The sequence below is a fragment of the Humulus lupulus genome, chromosome 3 (assembly GCF_963169125.1).
Source record: "Humulus lupulus chromosome 3, drHumLupu1.1, whole genome shotgun sequence".
Taxonomy (NCBI): domain Eukaryota; kingdom Viridiplantae; phylum Streptophyta; class Magnoliopsida; order Rosales; family Cannabaceae; genus Humulus; species Humulus lupulus.
The window spans coordinates 245,237,782-245,255,709 of record NC_084795.1 but is presented as its reverse complement, the minus strand read 5'-3'; the positions used below and the strand labels follow the sequence as shown (position 1 = coordinate 245,255,709).

At 39.2% G+C, this 17,928-nt stretch overlaps 1 long non-coding RNA gene across 1 annotated transcript; it reads left to right on the top strand.

Annotated features, from left to right (window-relative positions):
* Positions 1-7,036: 7,036 nt before the first annotated feature.
* On the top strand, positions 7,037-14,944 carry LOC133821589 (uncharacterized). Its single transcript, XR_009887692.1, has 3 exons — positions 7,037-7,251; positions 7,347-7,372; positions 14,470-14,944. It is a non-coding gene; the product is annotated as an uncharacterized LOC133821589 (long non-coding RNA).
* The last annotated feature ends 2,984 nt before the right edge of the window (positions 14,945-17,928 follow it).

Genomic DNA, 17,928 nt, shown 5'->3' with positions numbered 1-17,928 from the left:
TTGCCAAGGGAATTACTCAGACTTAGCCAAAGTTTGAGGGAAGTCTTTCACTCACGTTCTCTCCCTCTTGCTCTCTTTCTATCACTCTACTTTTCTCCAAGAAGAAAACTCTTGAGGTATTGATCTTAGAGGCAACCCTTAGTGGAATTGAAGCTAGTTCTTGAAGACTTAGGGGCTGCTAAGCTTGGGAAATCTAGTGGAGAACTAGAATCCTACGAGTTAATTCAAGTTCTTGAGATTTTGAGTTTTTTTTTCATTTCTTTTTGGTGTTCTTGGAAAATTGTTGGATTTTGAGTATGGGTGTGCTTTAGAGGCTTTTGATTGTGAATTGATGTGTTTCTACGTTGCTGGTGTTGTTTTGATCATGGTCGAAATTGGGTTGAGACTGGGTTTGGATGGATTTTGGGAGTGGTTGAGATTTCTAGAATTGCTAAAATTTCTGGGTTCGCGGGGTTGCACCGTGGCACTATTCTTGGAGCGCTGCAGCCCGCATGAACTCAAAGGCATTGGGGGTTTCCTCTCAACCACCTTGGAGCTGCAATGTGTGTCTTATGCCTTTGTGGTTCGGAGATCTCTGACTAGAGGCACGCTGCAACCCTTCAAGGGCAGGTCGCGGCTCTAATTGGGGAAATGAGCCAAATTAAGTTTTGAGTTGCGGGGACTCAAACCTAAGGGCTCGGGAAGGATTCTACTACTCGATTTAGTAGAATTTGAGGTCTCGGAGGCTAGGACTCAATCTTGAAGCTCTTAATTGGTTTAGTTCTTGATGGATATCCGTTAATATGTTGTGACTAGGGGCACTGCAAGGCTCGATAGGGATGGATTATGCTCGTTGTCGCTTTACCCTATCGCTGAGGACTTGAGATAAGAAAATGACACTTGCACCAAGTGTAGGGCGTGTGCCCCAATTATAGGGCACAGGAATGACCAAGTCATGAATCTGTTTATTGTTAAATGTCTACTTTGTTTAAATCTATGTTGTTATAATTGTTTGTACTGAACGCTCGGTCGGGAGGTCGTTATCGGCATTACATGCATAATGGATGCCATAATGGCGGGGCCATGTAGGAAATATTGGTGTTTATTAGCTTTTATTAGTCAATATCCTCTTAATTAGGAAACCACTATGTACAAATTGTATATTTCTATATTAAGATTATTTGATAGGTTGTCTATAATATTTTTAATTACTTTTATATTCTGGTATTTATTTACCAAGTATTTTTTTATTATATATAGTACCTATTTAAAGGTATGTTTGCTCTCAATGAAAAATTATCAGTGAATAATTTCTACATGGTATCATGAGGCAATTCCTTTTGGAAATAGGTAACTTAGATTCGAGTTCTACCATACTAGAAGACTCAAAATTAGGAACATCATCAGATAAAATAGGGTTCAAAGAAGGATTACTTATAGCAGGAATAGTCTGTGAATCGAACTCATGGGATGTTGGAGCATTAGTTGGCTGTATTACATGAGAATTTTTCTGTCGCCGAGAGTAAACGAAGATTTCCTTAGTTTTTGGCAGTGACTAAGAATGTTGTTCAGATGAACTTGGAATTGTATTAAACTCAGAAAATTCAGGAATAGATTTAGGAAGACAAATATCCCAACTGGAGACATCACTTACAGTCCCTCCCTGAAGTGGAAAGTTGGGATAAAATGGTTGTTCTTCATTGAATGTAACGTCTGATGAGACGTACATATGACGAGTAGAAGGATGATAACACTTGTATCTTTTTTTTTGTAGAAGAGTAGCCCAAAAATACACACTTGAGCGCTCTAGGGTCAAACTTAGAGTAATTTGGTCAAAGAACCTGGACATAAGATATACAACCAAATGTTTTTAATGGGAGATTAGAGATAAGTTGTGTATGAGGATAGGCTTGAATAAGCATAGAAAGGGGAGTGTGATATTTTAACACTCTAGATGGCATTCTATTTATAAGATAAATAACAGCAAGAATATCCTCGCCCCATAAATGTTTGGGGACTGAAGTTGTGAACAGAAGAGCTCTAGCAACCTCTAATAGGTGCCTATTTTTACGTTCAACAATCCTATTTTGTAGGGGTGTACGTGTACAAGAAATTTTATGAATGATGCCATGAGAGAGAAGATAATCACCTAAGATAGAGTTAAAATATTTAGTTCCATTATGAGTGTGAAATACTTGGAGATTTGCAAGGAATTGATTTTTTTATCATATAATGAAACTTTTTAAATGTGATGGCAGAATAAGATTTATTTTTAAGAAGAAAATCCTTGCTAACCCGTGTATGATCATCGATAAAAGTGATAAACCTTTTTGTATTTGAAGTGTTTGTTATTCTTTATGGTCCCCATATATCACTATGAATAAGAGAAAAAGGTTGAGTTGACTTGTAGGGTATAGGACGAAAAATAGTACGAGTATGTTTTGCAAATTGATAGATTTCACATTTAAATAAGTTCAAGTTTTTATTCTGAAATAGCTTTGGAAATAAATATTTCAAATACAAAAAACTAGGGTGGCCTAGCCTATAGTGCCACCTCACAATAACACTGTTTTTTGAAGAAATATGACCAGAATTGAAGGAAATACAACCAGATTTTGAAGAGAGAAGCCAGAAACAAATGCTTTATTCACTTGAGCAGGAAAAAAAGGAGCAAGGTAATACATCCCACTACATGCCTTCACATTCCCAATCGTCTTCCCTGAGGACATATCTTGAAAAGTACAACCAAGTGGTGAGAATGAGGTGAAACACTACTGATCATGATTAATCTTACTGACAGAGAGAAGATTACATGACAAATTTAGAACATGAAGAACGTCATGAAGGATAATATTAGATGACAGTCGTATAGACCTTTTATCAGCCACAGAAGAAAGAGAACCATCAGAAATCTTAATTTTTTGAGTGCCTAGACAAGGGGTGTATGTGGAGAACTGATGGGACTGACGGGTCATGTGATTAGAAGCCCCGGAATCTACAATCCAGGATGAATTTTGAGCAGTAAAGGCAGCGGAGATACCTAGATTGGGAGAGGATGGTGATGGATTAGATTGTGCAGCAGATTGTGCAGTAGGAGTCATGTTTAGAAGCTGCCAGAGTTGTGTAATATGTGCTGGAGTGAATGAGAATGGCTTGGGTTGTGCAACAATAAAAGCCTTGCTGTCAGAATAATTACGAGCAGAAGGGTGAGGCTTCCAATCAGCAGGTTTCCCAAAAAGAGCCCAACATTTGTCCTTGACATGACCAACTTTGTTGCAGTGAATACATCAAGGTCGTTCATGATGAGTTCCAGCACCATCATTGGAGCATCGGGCAGCAAGAGTGGATTGGTCAGATTCAGCAACATCTAGAGATCCAAACATGACCCTTTTGTGACTCTCCTCCCTACGAACCTCCAAAAAAGCTTCATGAATAGTGGGGAGATGATTTTTCCCAAGAGACGCCCGTGTACTTCATCAAAATCTTAGTTAAGGCCATGGAGAAAATCAAAAAATCTCTCTCGATCAAGCATCTTTTGATAAAACGAGGCATCAGCAGAGCATTTCCATTCAGAGACATAAAATAAATCAATCTCTTTCCAAAGATTATAAAGAACACCATAATATTGAGTTACCGTGAGAAAGTTTTGTCGTTGATCCCAAAGTCGCGATTTGAGTTCAAAAGCTTGAGCAGAATTTTCCAAATCTGAGAAGGCTTCCTAAATGGTTTCCCAAACCTCTTGAGCAGTTGAAAGAAACAAATATGTCTTACCAATGTTAACTTCCATGGAATTGATAAGCCAAGCCATAATGATAGAGTTTTCAGATTCCCATTTAGCAAAAGAAGAATCGGTAGTGTCAGGTGTAGCACTGAAACCAGTCAAATACCCCAAGCGCCCACGACCCCGAAGGTACATCTTAAAAAATTGAGACCATTGCAAGAAGTTTTGTCTATTCAACTTAATGACCGTGATTTGCAGAGATTTTTTGTGGTCAAATGGAGTGGGAGAGACAATAGATGAGATATTAGGAGAGCTCTTATTGATGGTGGAGTTGGCTGAGGTACCATCAGTGATGGTGGGAATGGGTAAGGTGGTCATGACCAACGAGAGAAGGCAATGATTTCTAAGGCAAAAAAAAGGATGCTTACGATTTCTAAGAGCAGAAAGAGGAAAAAAATACGATTTTTAAGATTAGGCTATGCCATAACGCAGATGCGATATCCGCCATAGTGGCTGGGCCATTGTGAAGATGTGACATCCATCTACTCGGCATGAGTCGAATAATGTTTGGAAAATTTATGTGAACCAGTTGAAGTTATAGAGTATGCAATACATGTTAATGTTTATCTAGATATCTGTATGATTTGTTTGGTTTTCTTGCTGAGCCTTGGTTCACGAGTGCTTCGTGGTGCATGTAAGGGCAAAGGAAAGTTGGGCCAGCCATGAGTTGGTGAGCTATAGAGGCAGCGTGTACATACTTAGCCTAGTTGGTCGCCACAGTCGAGATATTTTGAGGAATAGGAGTCATTAGTTGAAATTTGTCCCTTAGTTCGACTAAGTCTGTAATTTTGATAAATTTGTACTTTATTTAGAATCTTTTAGGATCCTTTGTACCTATTCAACCCTTTTTATTGAAAAGTTCATTTACCGACCAAAATATTTTAATACCTAAACTCTCATTTAACCTTAATTACACTTTTAAGTCCAAATGAATCGCTTAATGAGTTCAGCACTATTTTTAACACACGGTGTAATGGTCTTGACTATTCAAGGCATTACACATAGTCATAGTAACTATTTCCACAATATTATGAATCTAGGAACTGAATTTTTGTGGATATGGCTCTACAAATGAAATCCCAACTCAGTCTGTCATGGGCTTTGACAAGGCCTAGATTAAGGGCAAAGAAACCTCTCTTCACTTTTTTCTTTTTGAACGAATGGATGATTTCTTGGATAAGAACATTATTGTCATGGATCGATCGACCCGGCCATAAGAGATTTCTAAGTGGGGCATATCAACTTAGGCAAAAGGGTTCTAATTCTATTAGAAATAAGTTTGGAGACCATTGTTGCGTAAAATATGACTAAGTGCAAGTGTACACTGTCAACAACAAGTAATACAGTAGCAAGTACCAGATACCATGTCCTCAAGTATTGCTAATTCACAAATTGCAGAAATAAAAATCAACAAAATGTTTCAAATGAAAAAACAAATTAAGTGAATATTTGAGATTGCAATTTAAACTAATGAGAAACTAAATTAAAGCTTAAAATTATCAAACACGAATTAAAAGGAATTAAAAAAGATTAACAATAAGGGAACGGCAAGCTAGGATTATTAAATCCCTCTATTATGCAAAATCTGACAACAAAGCTACGTAAATGTTGTGGCAAACTGGCAGCTCAGTAATCAAGAATTCTAATAAACTCCATAAGTTTTCGTCGAACTCATTATGGTTTTAATTCTCTAATAAAACTAACATACTCCTACGTTAATTTTAATTTCAAGAATATATATTCAAGTATAAAATTCCTCAAGATTATGCAAGGCAAAGATACATTTCTATACCTTTCCAAAATTAAAATTAAAACATTTAATCTTGCATCATTCAAGTTTTAGGTCCATTAATTACCACTCTTTTTAGCAGCCATAATAAATGCATTTACTCACTAATGGTGATCAATCACAAGCAAGAATTAAACATGAGACACACTTGAATGAATGAACCACAATTAGCCTTTAGCATTACTGGCAAGGTACCCAAAAGTTATATAATAGATTTTTTCAACTATCCTAGCTATTAAAAAGTTAGTTCATGGTTAAGAATTTCAATACACCCAAATAATAAATACAACCCAGAATCAGAATATTAAAGGAAGAAGTTAATAAAAAAAAACTAAGAAAGTAAGGTAAGAATGCCAAACCATTAAGAAGACTCCAAGTAGCTTGTCTCCTAGCCTTATCCCCTTGCTTTTCGCAATTAAAGCTCTACAAAAATGGCTATTTCCCTTTAACCAAGCAGTTGATCTGTCTTCTCTAGTCTGAATGTGTGTTTTCCAATAGGGGAAGAATTGATGATAAAGCTAGGTCATTCCCCTTGCTTACCCACGTGTGCCTCCTTTTCTCCAATCTCCTTTCTTTTCTTTCTTAAGAAAAATAGACCTAAGGAAAGCCAAGGCCCAATACCCATTAATATCACTCCGCCCACGTGATAATTAATTCACAAATACTGAGTTGGATAAGAAAAAATGTTGTAGTTTCCCACGTGGGCCTTTTAGAGAGCTGCTGGCAGAACGTAATGTCGCATCCATGTTGCAGCATCTCAAAATCCTTATTCAATTCAAGCTTCAAATCCTTCTCAAAATCTCTAAGACTCTACCAACCACCTGCAAAGACAAAATTTAACAATTATGATATATTTTTACAGCATTATACTAATATTTAATACTATCTTATTATATTTAATTTGTGACAAAACTAACATAAAACCACTACAAAACATCCTAAACCACTATTTTTGTAGAGTCCCAGAATATTTACTTAACTAGCTAGATAGTAGTAGTAGTAGTAGTAGCAGCAGCAGCAGTAGTAGTAGTTAGTAGTATGTTAGATTCCGTGGATTTTGGTTCAAGTCGGGACTTAGTTGGAAACTCGTAGCAACATTTATGAATTTTATAAGTTTAACCTATAGTTTAAGAATATTAATTATAGCATAAGGTTTGATTAATATTGCTGTTTCTAGAAATATATTTATTATAACCTAAGGTTTAGATAGAACCATTAAGAGCATGGCACTTGCCATAATCATGTTTATTTAAGGATTTAAGTATTTTTTAAATAAAAGAAAGATCTAGAAACTCTAAAACCTTCCAGAACCATTAAGATCATGACACTTGTCATAATCATGTTTATTTAAGGATTTAAGTATTTTTTTAAATAAAAGAAAGATCTAGAAACTCTAGAACCTTCTAGAACCATTAAGAGCATGACACTTGTCACAGTCTTGTATATTTAAGGATTTAAGTTTTTTTTTTTTAATAGGATAGTTTCACTCCTCAAACTCTATAAATAGGACCTAGTGCTCAGCCATTTTCTTCATTCTTCAAGCATTTGATTAGAGCCTCTAAGGTGCTAGTATTACTATAGAGATATACACTTGGGTTTGGGATAAAAGCTTTATCATTCTAAGCTTTTCTATTCACTTGGAAAGTGAGAAATAGTGTGATTTTGGTATTAAGGTTTAGATCAATCCATAAGATCAATCAAGGTATTCCTATTCCTAAGTTCAGTTCTATATAATCCTTTAGTTTTCTTTAATTTCTTTTATTCAGATCCTAACTCTTGTTTATGATTCTTGATTAGGTTCTTGAAACTTAAGATCCTTCTTGGTAAGTTTCTTCTTGATGGTTTAGTTCTCATATTCATCTTTATTCTTAGAGATTCTCACCTTTTCTACTGCTGGTTTATAGGAGTATTCTAATCCCGCTCTTGTTCCCAAATATCCTAGCTTTTGGGAAGGAAAATAGGATAGATTTTATGTGCTTATATGTTATAATATGTATATGTTTATGTTATAATATGTATATGTATAGTATGTCTTATAGTCCTTGGGCATATGACTTGTTTAAACAACAAGCCCTAAGAATGTGTTTTCAGTCGCTTGGGCACATGACTTGCTTAGACAAGCAAGCCCTGAGAATTTATGATTGGGCATATGACTTGTTAAGATAACAAGCCCCAAGAATAGATGATTGGGCATATGACTTGCTTAGATAAGGAAGCCCCAAGAAGTTATATTGGGCATACGACTTGTTTACCTAGCAAGCCCCACAAATTTGTGGGCATATGACTTGTTTAGCTAACAAGCCCTAATAGTTTAAATTGGCCATTAATGGTGTAGTCATATGTGATATACGTTTATAGTCATATGTTTTATAGTATATGAATATGATGTAGTCTTATGTTTATAATATATGTTGTATGTTGACAGTAGATTTTCCTTACTGGGCATTAGGATCACTCCTTTATTTTTAGCTTGACGCAGGGGAATGAATATGGAAGGCAAAAGGATTCTTGGCAGCTTGGCTTGTGTGTTAAGGTTGAATGCATTGAATGGACTGCGTGTCGATCGAGGATGACGTTATTTATTTTTAGTCTTTTAAATCATGTTTTGATGTATTTCCGCATTTAGTATTTTAACAATTAAAGTTTATGTTTTTTTTATGTTTTATAAACAATGGGATCTCATACCATATTTACATCTTATTTTGTAATTTACACAATATTTATTTTGGGTTTTCAATAAAGTTATGATTATTTTCTTATGTATGTTTTCCCAGAAATAGTAGCTATGTCTAGTAGTTTTATGATCCAAGGTCTTAGAAATAGTTGGGTCATTGCAGTTGGTATCAGAGCAACGATTCATATCCATAAAGTTCTCCTTGATACACACGCTCAAGCTCTGAATCTAACCGCCAATGTAAGTGTTTATGTTTATTATGCTTATGTTTATGTTTATAGCTAACGTTTTAGCCGTTATGTATCTCAATTTTTAGATTCACCCTAGTTATGTTAGTTTATTTATTTATTTGCATTTATGATTGTATTTAGTGAAAACCTTTTTCAAATTAATATTATTGTTATTTTTTTGAATGACATGTATGAGTTTGATTTTTTTTGCAATCATAATAAATTTAAATAAATAAATAATGACTGAGTTCAGTGAGGGTGGATACAAATCAATGGATCAGGTTCTATATTGAGAGTTTAGGGGGCCATAGTAGTGGGAACGATTTTATTGATCCCATCCCTCCCTCAATATGGTTAACTTTGGAACAACGACGAGTTTCGAGCCTGAGAATTAAGTCATGTAGGATGATTAGAAACAGACTTATAAAATAATATAGATGGCTTATTTTTCTAAGTTTAGAAACACACCCTAATTATAAAGAAGGCTTATATAATTCTTTTCATAAGAAATCATAATTAATAGGTCCGAGTTATGTTTGCTTAGATTAAGTTTTGCCTTAGAGCCTATTAGGGTAAGTTCTATGTTTTCTCGACTATTAGAACTTTGCAGCAGATGTCTCTTAGAAGGTCTACACGCACCAACGCCAATGCCTCTAGTGTCGCTCCTGAGACGAATGAAGCCCCTCCAGTTCGAAGAAGGGGAAGGCATGCTACCAATGCCACTGCTAACGAAAGTGCGTCGCCACCGCCGATTGACATCACCGCAGAAATTGTCAAGTACGACAACAAGTGGAAGAGCTGCTGCAACGACAACGACAACAGCCTCAGCCGCAACCACATCCTCAGCATAGCAACAATAATAGGCAGAAGAGAAGGCATTCTGATAATAAGCAGGCCATTAGTGACAAAAGTGTTCGAGCAAGTGATAGGTCGGGTTATGTAGAATACCCGCAGTGCTCCAAATGCCAAAAGAAACATCTTGGGGAATGTCATCCACACACCAAAGGATGTTACAATTGTGGCTAGGAAGGTCATCAGAAAAAGGAATGTCCACAGGTTAAGCAAGAAAAGAATAGGGATGCTAAGATGGTTCCAGACCAAAGCCTTTGCCTTGGCTCAGGGATAAGCCCTTGCTAGTAATAAAGTAGTCACAAGTCAGATTCCTATCCTCGATAGTATTTGTTCTAGTATTGTTTGATTCGAGAACATCATACTCGTATATCTCGTTAGGAATGATAGAGAAATTAGACAAACCTTGTAGAACTAGGTTTGTGACATAGTTGCATTTAGGCGAAGTAGTTTTATCATAACGAATAGTACGAGGCGTACCGATCAAAATTGAGGACATAGAACTAGAAGGAGACCTGATAGAGTTAGAGATCAAAGACTTCGATGTGACACTGGGCATGGATTGGCTAGCAAGGCATGGCACAACCATCGACTGTAGACACAAGCAAGTAATGTTTGAGACTCCTGACGGTCAGAGACTATGCTTTATGGGAAAGGTTTCAAGACTACGTACGCCGCTTATTTCATATCTCAAAGCTCAGAGAATGATAGAAAAAGGATGTCACGCATTCTTAGCCAATGTCACGGATGTGGTAAAAGAAACACCACTAAAGGTTGGAGACGTCTGCATTATAAAGGAATTCCCAGAGGTATTTCCTGATGACTTGCCAGGGTTGTCGCCGACATAGGAAATTGACTTCACAATCGAGCTAGTATCGGGCACCGAGCCTATCTCCAAGGCACCTACCGAACTCAAGGAGTTAAACATACAGTTAGAAGAACTCTTAGACTTGGGTTTCATTAGACCGAGCCATTCGCCATGGGGAGAACCAGTACTATTTGTGAAGAAGAAGAATGGAAGCATGCAGATGTCTATAGATTACCGCGAGTTGAATAAGGTTATAATTAAGAATAAGTACCTGCTACCCCGGATTGACAACTTGTTTGATCAACTCCGAGGAGCGGCCATGTTTTCAAAGATTGATCTACGGTCCGGGTATCATCAGCTCAAGGTACGGGAAGAGGATATTCCCAAGAAGGCTTTCAAAACTCATTATGGACATTATGAATTTCTAGTTATGTTTTTTGGTCTTACCAATGCTCCAGCCGCATTCATAGATTTAATGAATAGGGTCTTTAAGGATTACTTGGATAAATTTGTCGTAGTATTCATCGAAGATATCTTGGCGTATTCAAAGGACGAAGACAAGAACGAGGAACATTTAAGGATGACCTTGTTACGACTGACGGAGCGTCAACTTTATGCCAAGTTCAAGAAGTGCGAATTTTGGCTGTCGCAAGTAGCGTTCCTCGGGCACATAGTATCCAAAGAAGGAGTTGATGTAGACCCATCTAAGAAAGAGGTTGTGAAGGATTGGCCAAGATCTGAGAATGCATCCGAGGTAAGAAGTTTTCTAGGACTAGCAGGTTATTACCGGAGGTTTGTAGAGGGCTTTTCTAAGATAGCCACTCCACTCACCAACCTGACCTGGAAACAGCAGAGGCTCAGCTAGACGGATAAGTAAGAAGAGAGCTTCCAGTTGCTTAAGGATAAGCTATGCTCAGCACCAGTACTCCGTGTACCGACAACCAACGACAAGTTTGTAGTCTACTGTGATGCGTTGAATGACAAGGTAATAGCTTACGCTTCAAGGCAACTGAAGAAATATGAGCAACATTATCCAACGCATGATATGGAGTTGGCAGCGGTGGTCTTTGCTTTGAAAATCTGGCGCCATTATCTTTATGGAGAATGGAGTAAGATTTATATGGACCACAAAAGCTTAAAGTATTTCTTCACGCAAAAGGAGCACAACATGAGGCATCGCAGGTGGTTAGAACTAGTAAATGATTATGACTGCAAAATTCTATACCACCCGGGAAAGGAAAATGTAGTTGCTGATGCGCTAAGTAGGAAGAGTTATGGAAGTCTAGCAGCGTTAGCTGGAATAGAAAAGTCGTTACAGCAGGAGTTGATCAATGCTGGAATAGAAGTAGTCATTGGTAAACAGGCTAACTTGTCCATCCATCCAAGTCTGTTAGAAGATATACGGATTGGGCAAGGGCATGATGACACATTAGTAGCACATATGGATGTTGTTAAAGAAGGCATGGCCACATATTTCTCGATATCAGGACAGGGGTTCTTGAGATATAAGGATCGAGTATGCGTGCCGAATGATCAAGGAATTAAGATGAAGATTTTAGAAGAAGCGCACAATACCCCATACTCAGTTCACCCAGGGTCGACCAAGATGACTCATGACCTTAAGGCATTGTATTGGTGGCCATGAATGAAGAAATATGTAGCGCAGTATGTGTCTAAATGCTTAGTATGCCAGCAAGTGAAAGCAGAACATCAGTGGCCTGCAGGCTTATTGCAACCGCTTAGTATTCCATAATGGAAATGGGACAACATAGCCATGGATTTTGTGACAGGACTACCACGAACAAGTAAGCAGCACGATTCGGCTTGGGTAGTAGTACATAGACTAACCAAGTCAGCTCACTTCCTGCCTATCAAGACTATGTACACAACATATCAATACGTAGACATTTATGTTCAGGAGATAGTATGACTGAATGGAACCCCTAAGACTATAGTGTCCGATAGAGGATCAGTGTTTACATCGAGATTTTGGGGAAGCTTGCAACAAGTCATGGGTACCAAGTTAAGTCTTAGTACGACATTTCATCCTCAGACAGACGGTCAGTCTGAGCATATTTTAGAAGAAATGTTGCCCACTTGTGTACTTAATTGTGAAGGATCATGGAGTAAGTATTTGCCGCTGATAGAGTTCTCCTACAACAATAGCTACCAGTCAACGATCAGAATGGCACCCTATGAGCTACTCTATGGAAGGAGGTGTCGATCGCCGTTACATTGGGATGAGGTAGGAGAAAGGCAACTTCTTGGACCCAAAGTTGTTAGAGAAGCTCAGGATGCAGTAGCACTAATTAGAAAGCTTATGCTCGCTGCTCAGAGACTTCAAAAAAAATTATGCAGATACCAAGCGTCGTGATGTGGAATTCAAAGTCGGAGATGAAGTCTTCTTAAAGATATCTCCTATGAAAGGTGTGAAGCAGTTTGGGAAGAAAGGCAAGCTTAGTCCACGGTTTATAGGTCCTTTTGAGATATTGGACAAGGTGGGAACAATTTCATATAGATTAGCCCTAACGACCAGTTAGCATCCTAGATAGAGGAATGAAGGAATTGCGGTCTAAGAGTATTCTGATAGTCAAGGTCCTATGGAGTAATAGTTCTGAATGGGAGGCAATGTGGGAGTTGGAGGAGGACATGATAGCACAGTTTCCGGAATTGTTTGGTAAGTAAATGGACATGATAGCACAGTATCCGGAATTGTTTGGTAAGTAAATTTCGAGGAGGAAATTCTTTTTAGTAGAGGAAAATTGTAGAGTCCCAGAATATTGTAGTAGTAGTAGTAGTAGTAGTAGTAGTAGTAGTAGTAGTAGTAGTAGTAGTAGTAGTAGTAGTAGTAGTAGTAGTAGTAGTAGTAGTAGTAGTAGTAGTAGTAGTAGTAGTAGTAGTAGTAGTAGTAGTAGTAGTAGTAGTAGTAGTAGTAGTAGTAGTAGTAGTAGTAGTAGTAGGTCGGGACTTAGTTGGAAACTCGTAGTAACATTTATGAATTTTATAAGTTTAACCTATTGTCAAAGAATATTAATTATAACATAAGGTTTGATTAATATTGCTATTCCTAGAAATATATTTATTATAACCTAAGGTTTAGATAGAACCATTAAGAGCATGACACTTGTCATAATCATGTTTATTTAAGGATTTAAGTATTTTTAAATAAAAGAAAGATCTAGAAATTCTAGAACCTTCCAGAACCATTAAGAGCATGACACTTGTCATAATCATGTTCATTTAAGGATTTAAGTATTTTTTAAATAAAAGAAAGATCTAGAAACTCTAGAACCTTCCAGAACCATTAAGAGCATGACACTTGTCATAATCATGTTTATTTAAGGATTTAAGTGTTTTTTTTAATAGGATAGTTTCACTCCCCAAACTCTATAAATAGGACCTAGTGCTCAACCATTTTCTTCATTCTTCAAGCATTTTATCAGAGCCTCTAAGGTGCTAGTATTACTATAGAGAGATACACTTGGGTTCGGGATAAAAGTTTTATCATTCTAAGATTTTTTAAACACTTGGGAAGTGAGAAATAATATGACTTTGGTATTAAGGTTTAGATCAATCTATAATATCAATCAAGGTATTCTAATTCCTAAGTTCAGTTCTATATAATCCTTTAGTTTTCTTTAATTTCTTTTATTCAGATCCTAACTCTTGTTTATGATTCTTGATTAGGTTCTTGAAACTTAAGATCCTTCTTGGTAAGTTTCTTCTTGATTGTTTAGTTCTCATATTCATCTTTATTCTTAGAGATTCTCACCTTTTCTACTGCTAGTTTATAGGAGTATTCTAATCCCGCTCTTGTTCCCGAATATCCTAGCTTTTGGTAAGGAAAATAGGATAGATTTTATGTGCTTATATGTTATAATATGTATATGTTTATGTTATAATATGTATATGTATAGTATGTCTTATAGTCCTTGGGCATATGACTTGTTTAAACAACAAGCCCGAAGAATGTGTTTTCAGTCGCTTGGGCACATGACTTGCTTAGACAAGCAAGCCCTGAGAATTTATGATTGGGCATATGACTTGTTAAGATAACAAGCCCCAAGAATAGATGATTGGGCATATGACTTGCTTAGATAAGGAAGCCCCAAGAAGTTATATTGGGCATACGACTTGTTTACCTAGCAAGCCCCACAAATTTGTGGGCATATAACTTGTTTAGCTAACAAGCCCTAATAGTTTAAATTGGCCATTAATGTTGTAGTCATATGTGATATATGTTTATAGTCATATGTTTTATAGTATATGAATATGATGTAGTCTTATGTTTATAATATATGTTGTATGTTGACAGTAGATTTTCCTTACTGGGCATTAGGATCACTCCTTTATTTTTAGCTTGATGCAGGAGAATGAATATGGAAGGCGGAAGGATTCTTGGCAACTTGGCTTATGTGTTAAGGATTAATGCATTGAATGGACTGCGTGTCGATCGAGGATGACGTTATTTATTTTTAGTCTTTTAAATCATGTTTTTATGTATTTCTGCATTTAGTATTTTAACAATTAAAGTTTATGTTTTTTTTATGTTTTATAAACATGGGATCCCATACCATATTTACATCTTATTTTGTAATTTGCACAATATTTATTTTGGGTTTTCAATATAGTTATGATTATTTTCTTATGTATGTTTTCCCAAAAATAGTAGCTATGTCTAGTAGTTTAATGATCGAAGGTCTTAGAAATAGTTGGGTCGTTACACTTTTCTTGATAAAAATATAAGTTTAAAAGCATAAAATAACTCTAATTCCTATAGTTATCACACCCCCAAACTTGTCTCATTGCTCGTCCCGAATGATGACTCTACTCCCTAAAACACACACAACACCACAAAATACATTAACGACACCTTAAAGATATAAATGACACAACAAAACAGAACAAGAAACTTGAAATCAACTTAAAAATGGTCATATTAAAGTGGGGCTAAAGCTGTCAAATCAATTATTCTAATGATAACTTAAGTGTATATGCAAGCCAAATTCCTCAAGTATTAAGATTCTAACCCAACCAAGTTCTCAATGTGTGGATGCTCAAAATTTCATGCTTGTAGAAGACCCAAAGCAAGTGCCAAGGTCCCATAAGCGCCTAATTACATGGTTGAGCCGCGATGCCCTCGGGCCACCATTATCTCAATTTGTGCTTCCTCTCAATGCACCTAGCAAGGCCACGCCTCGCATGCACCTGATGGCCTCACAAATGGAGGCCTCTCGCGCCTCACACACTCAGCAAGGCAGCGCCTCACGCGGCTGCCCCGAATGGCCTCGCGACAAGAGGTGTCTCGCGCCTTGCGCGCGCTCTCCAGACGGCCTCACGAGAAGAGGCGTCTCGCGCCTCGCGTGCGTACGCCTGATGGCCTCGCGAGAGGAGGCGCCACGCGCCTCACGCGTTCAGCCAAGCAGTGCCTCATGCACGCGCGCTCCGGACGGCCTCGCGAAAAGAGGCATCTCGCGCCTCGCGTGCGTGCGCCTGATGGCCCCGCGAGAGGAAGCGTTCCATGCCTCGCATGCTCATCAAAGCAGCGCCTCGCGCGCATGCTCCGGACAACCTCGCAAGAAGAGGCATCTTGCACCTCATGCACCCAGCAAGGCCACGCTTCACGCTTCGCACCTCACACCGGGGGCCTCTCGCGAGACCCATTTCGTGTGCCTGTCACTCACATCTCGTGAGCGGCCTCAAAGTGCTTTGGGCGTCTCACGCCAAGGGCCCAAGAGCCCCATCTCACGCCACGACCCTTACATACATCAAGTGTCTCACCCCCTACACTTCAATGTGGTATCTGTTACGAAGGCCTATCGAAACTCCAACATTTGGAGGTAAAAGCCCAAGTATGATTCAAAGGATCATGCTAGTACGATCTTGTACGGGGTACGGCCTTTAAGACCCCGTATGTCGAGTACGGACACCCATACCAGTCGAGTAGTGTGAGTGTTGGGAGAAGGGACATGGTCTGTATGTCTATGGCCAGATGTCAGAGTCGACACCACCACGACCTGCACCACTATGCCTATCATCACTCCTCTGACATTCGTATGAATCAAGTAGTGGAGACATTCTCATGGTACCTGGCCATGTACTGGAACCAACACCACTACCCCTGAGACCACTCTCCTGACAGTGTACCCATGTACCACCTGGTCCCCTGGACCACCATGTATCCAAGGCCATTAGAGCCTGCTATAAAATGAACCCTACTTCCACAAGGAATGGGGTTGGAAAAATTACTGTAGCATTGCACCATAATCAATACAAGCTGATTTCACCATTTTTCTTCTGCAATTGTTCTTGGAGTTTCTACTGAGATTTCTAAAGCTTTTCTTTTGATAATGTCTGTGTTGCAATTTTTCTAACTTAACTTAGTTGACGAGTTCTCACCGTCAATAGTTTGGCGCCATCTGTGGGAATCTAAGTACCAAGCTACTGTTCTACCATTACTCCCAACAAGAAGAAATGCCGAGACGTTCAAAGTGACTCAGGGAGCCACGAGAGGTGGAAGTCCACCTTAACGAAGTTCAGCTGAAGGCCTCCATGAAGGATCCTCCTCCACCCAGAGATGTGGAGCCCCCAAGGGACCCTGAGGTTCACAATGGTGATAGGGAGGTCTCATCACCGACCATCCCGCCCGGTGAGAATCCTCCAAGGACAACCACCGCACCACCCAGGAATGCCAACAAGTTCTCGCTCCCTAAACCACCATAAGTACCGAACTCCAGCCGGCAGGACCTAGGCCCCTCGATGCGTAGACACGATAAGCATCCCCGGGTCCATTCCGTGAGCTCGAGTTCTAAATCTCAGTTCAATGAAGAGGAAATATGTGAGCTACACCATAAGAACCAAAGGTTGGAGACCACCCTGGAGAATATGCAAGAGGTGCTGAATGGCCTATTGCAAGGTAAGTCAAGCGTGACCCTGCCCAAGAGAAAAGAGAAAGTTCAGGAGGGGGCAGAGACCACCGTTCCGGTAGACGATGGGAGGACTCAACACTCCACTAGTAACACCCCCCGAACGAAGCAACGAGAGCATCCTGAACCATCGAAGCAGGCCTAGAAACCAGAGCCGAAGACCAATGCTACCCCTCGCAACGATGACGAGGTCACCTCAAAGAAAGCACCCTCAGATTTACGGGAGGAAATCAACAAGAAGAGGGCGGGTAAAAGGACCACGCCCCCTATGGCACCTCAAGAAGGCAAAGGAAATGGGGATCTTAACCCGTCAGCTTTAAGGGACTCCCTAAGCAAGAGGAGGCAGGACCTGGACACAGAAATGAGGAGCCTGCGAAGCAAGATCGTCACCGCCTCTGGAGGTCAAGCTTTGGAGGAAGAGTTCGACCACGAGTCCCCCTTCGTGAGGGAGATCCAAGCCATCCGGCTCCCTGCCAATTTTAAGGAGCCCCATATGACCCCCTACGAAGGAAGCACAGATCCAAAATATTGTCTAGACACATTTAACGACCTGATGAAGCTGAGGGGGATTGGCAGCGGGGCGAGATGTCATTGCTTCGATGTCATGTTAAAGGGACCTGCGTACAAATGGTTTAAAAGACTTAGACCAGGGTCCATCAGATCTTGGCAACAGCTTTCTGATGAATTCCTCCAGCAGCACCATGCCGTGCGAGACTACACGATGCCAGGCACCAGCCTCGCAAATGTGAAGCAAGGAGAAAACGAGAGTCTGAAGAGCTATATTCACAGGTTCAATATGGAGGCAGCTAAAGGACGGAGCCTGACCCGCCGAGAGCTGAAAATGGCCATCACAGCTGGAGTACGCCGAGGAAGCAAGTTATGGGATAACATG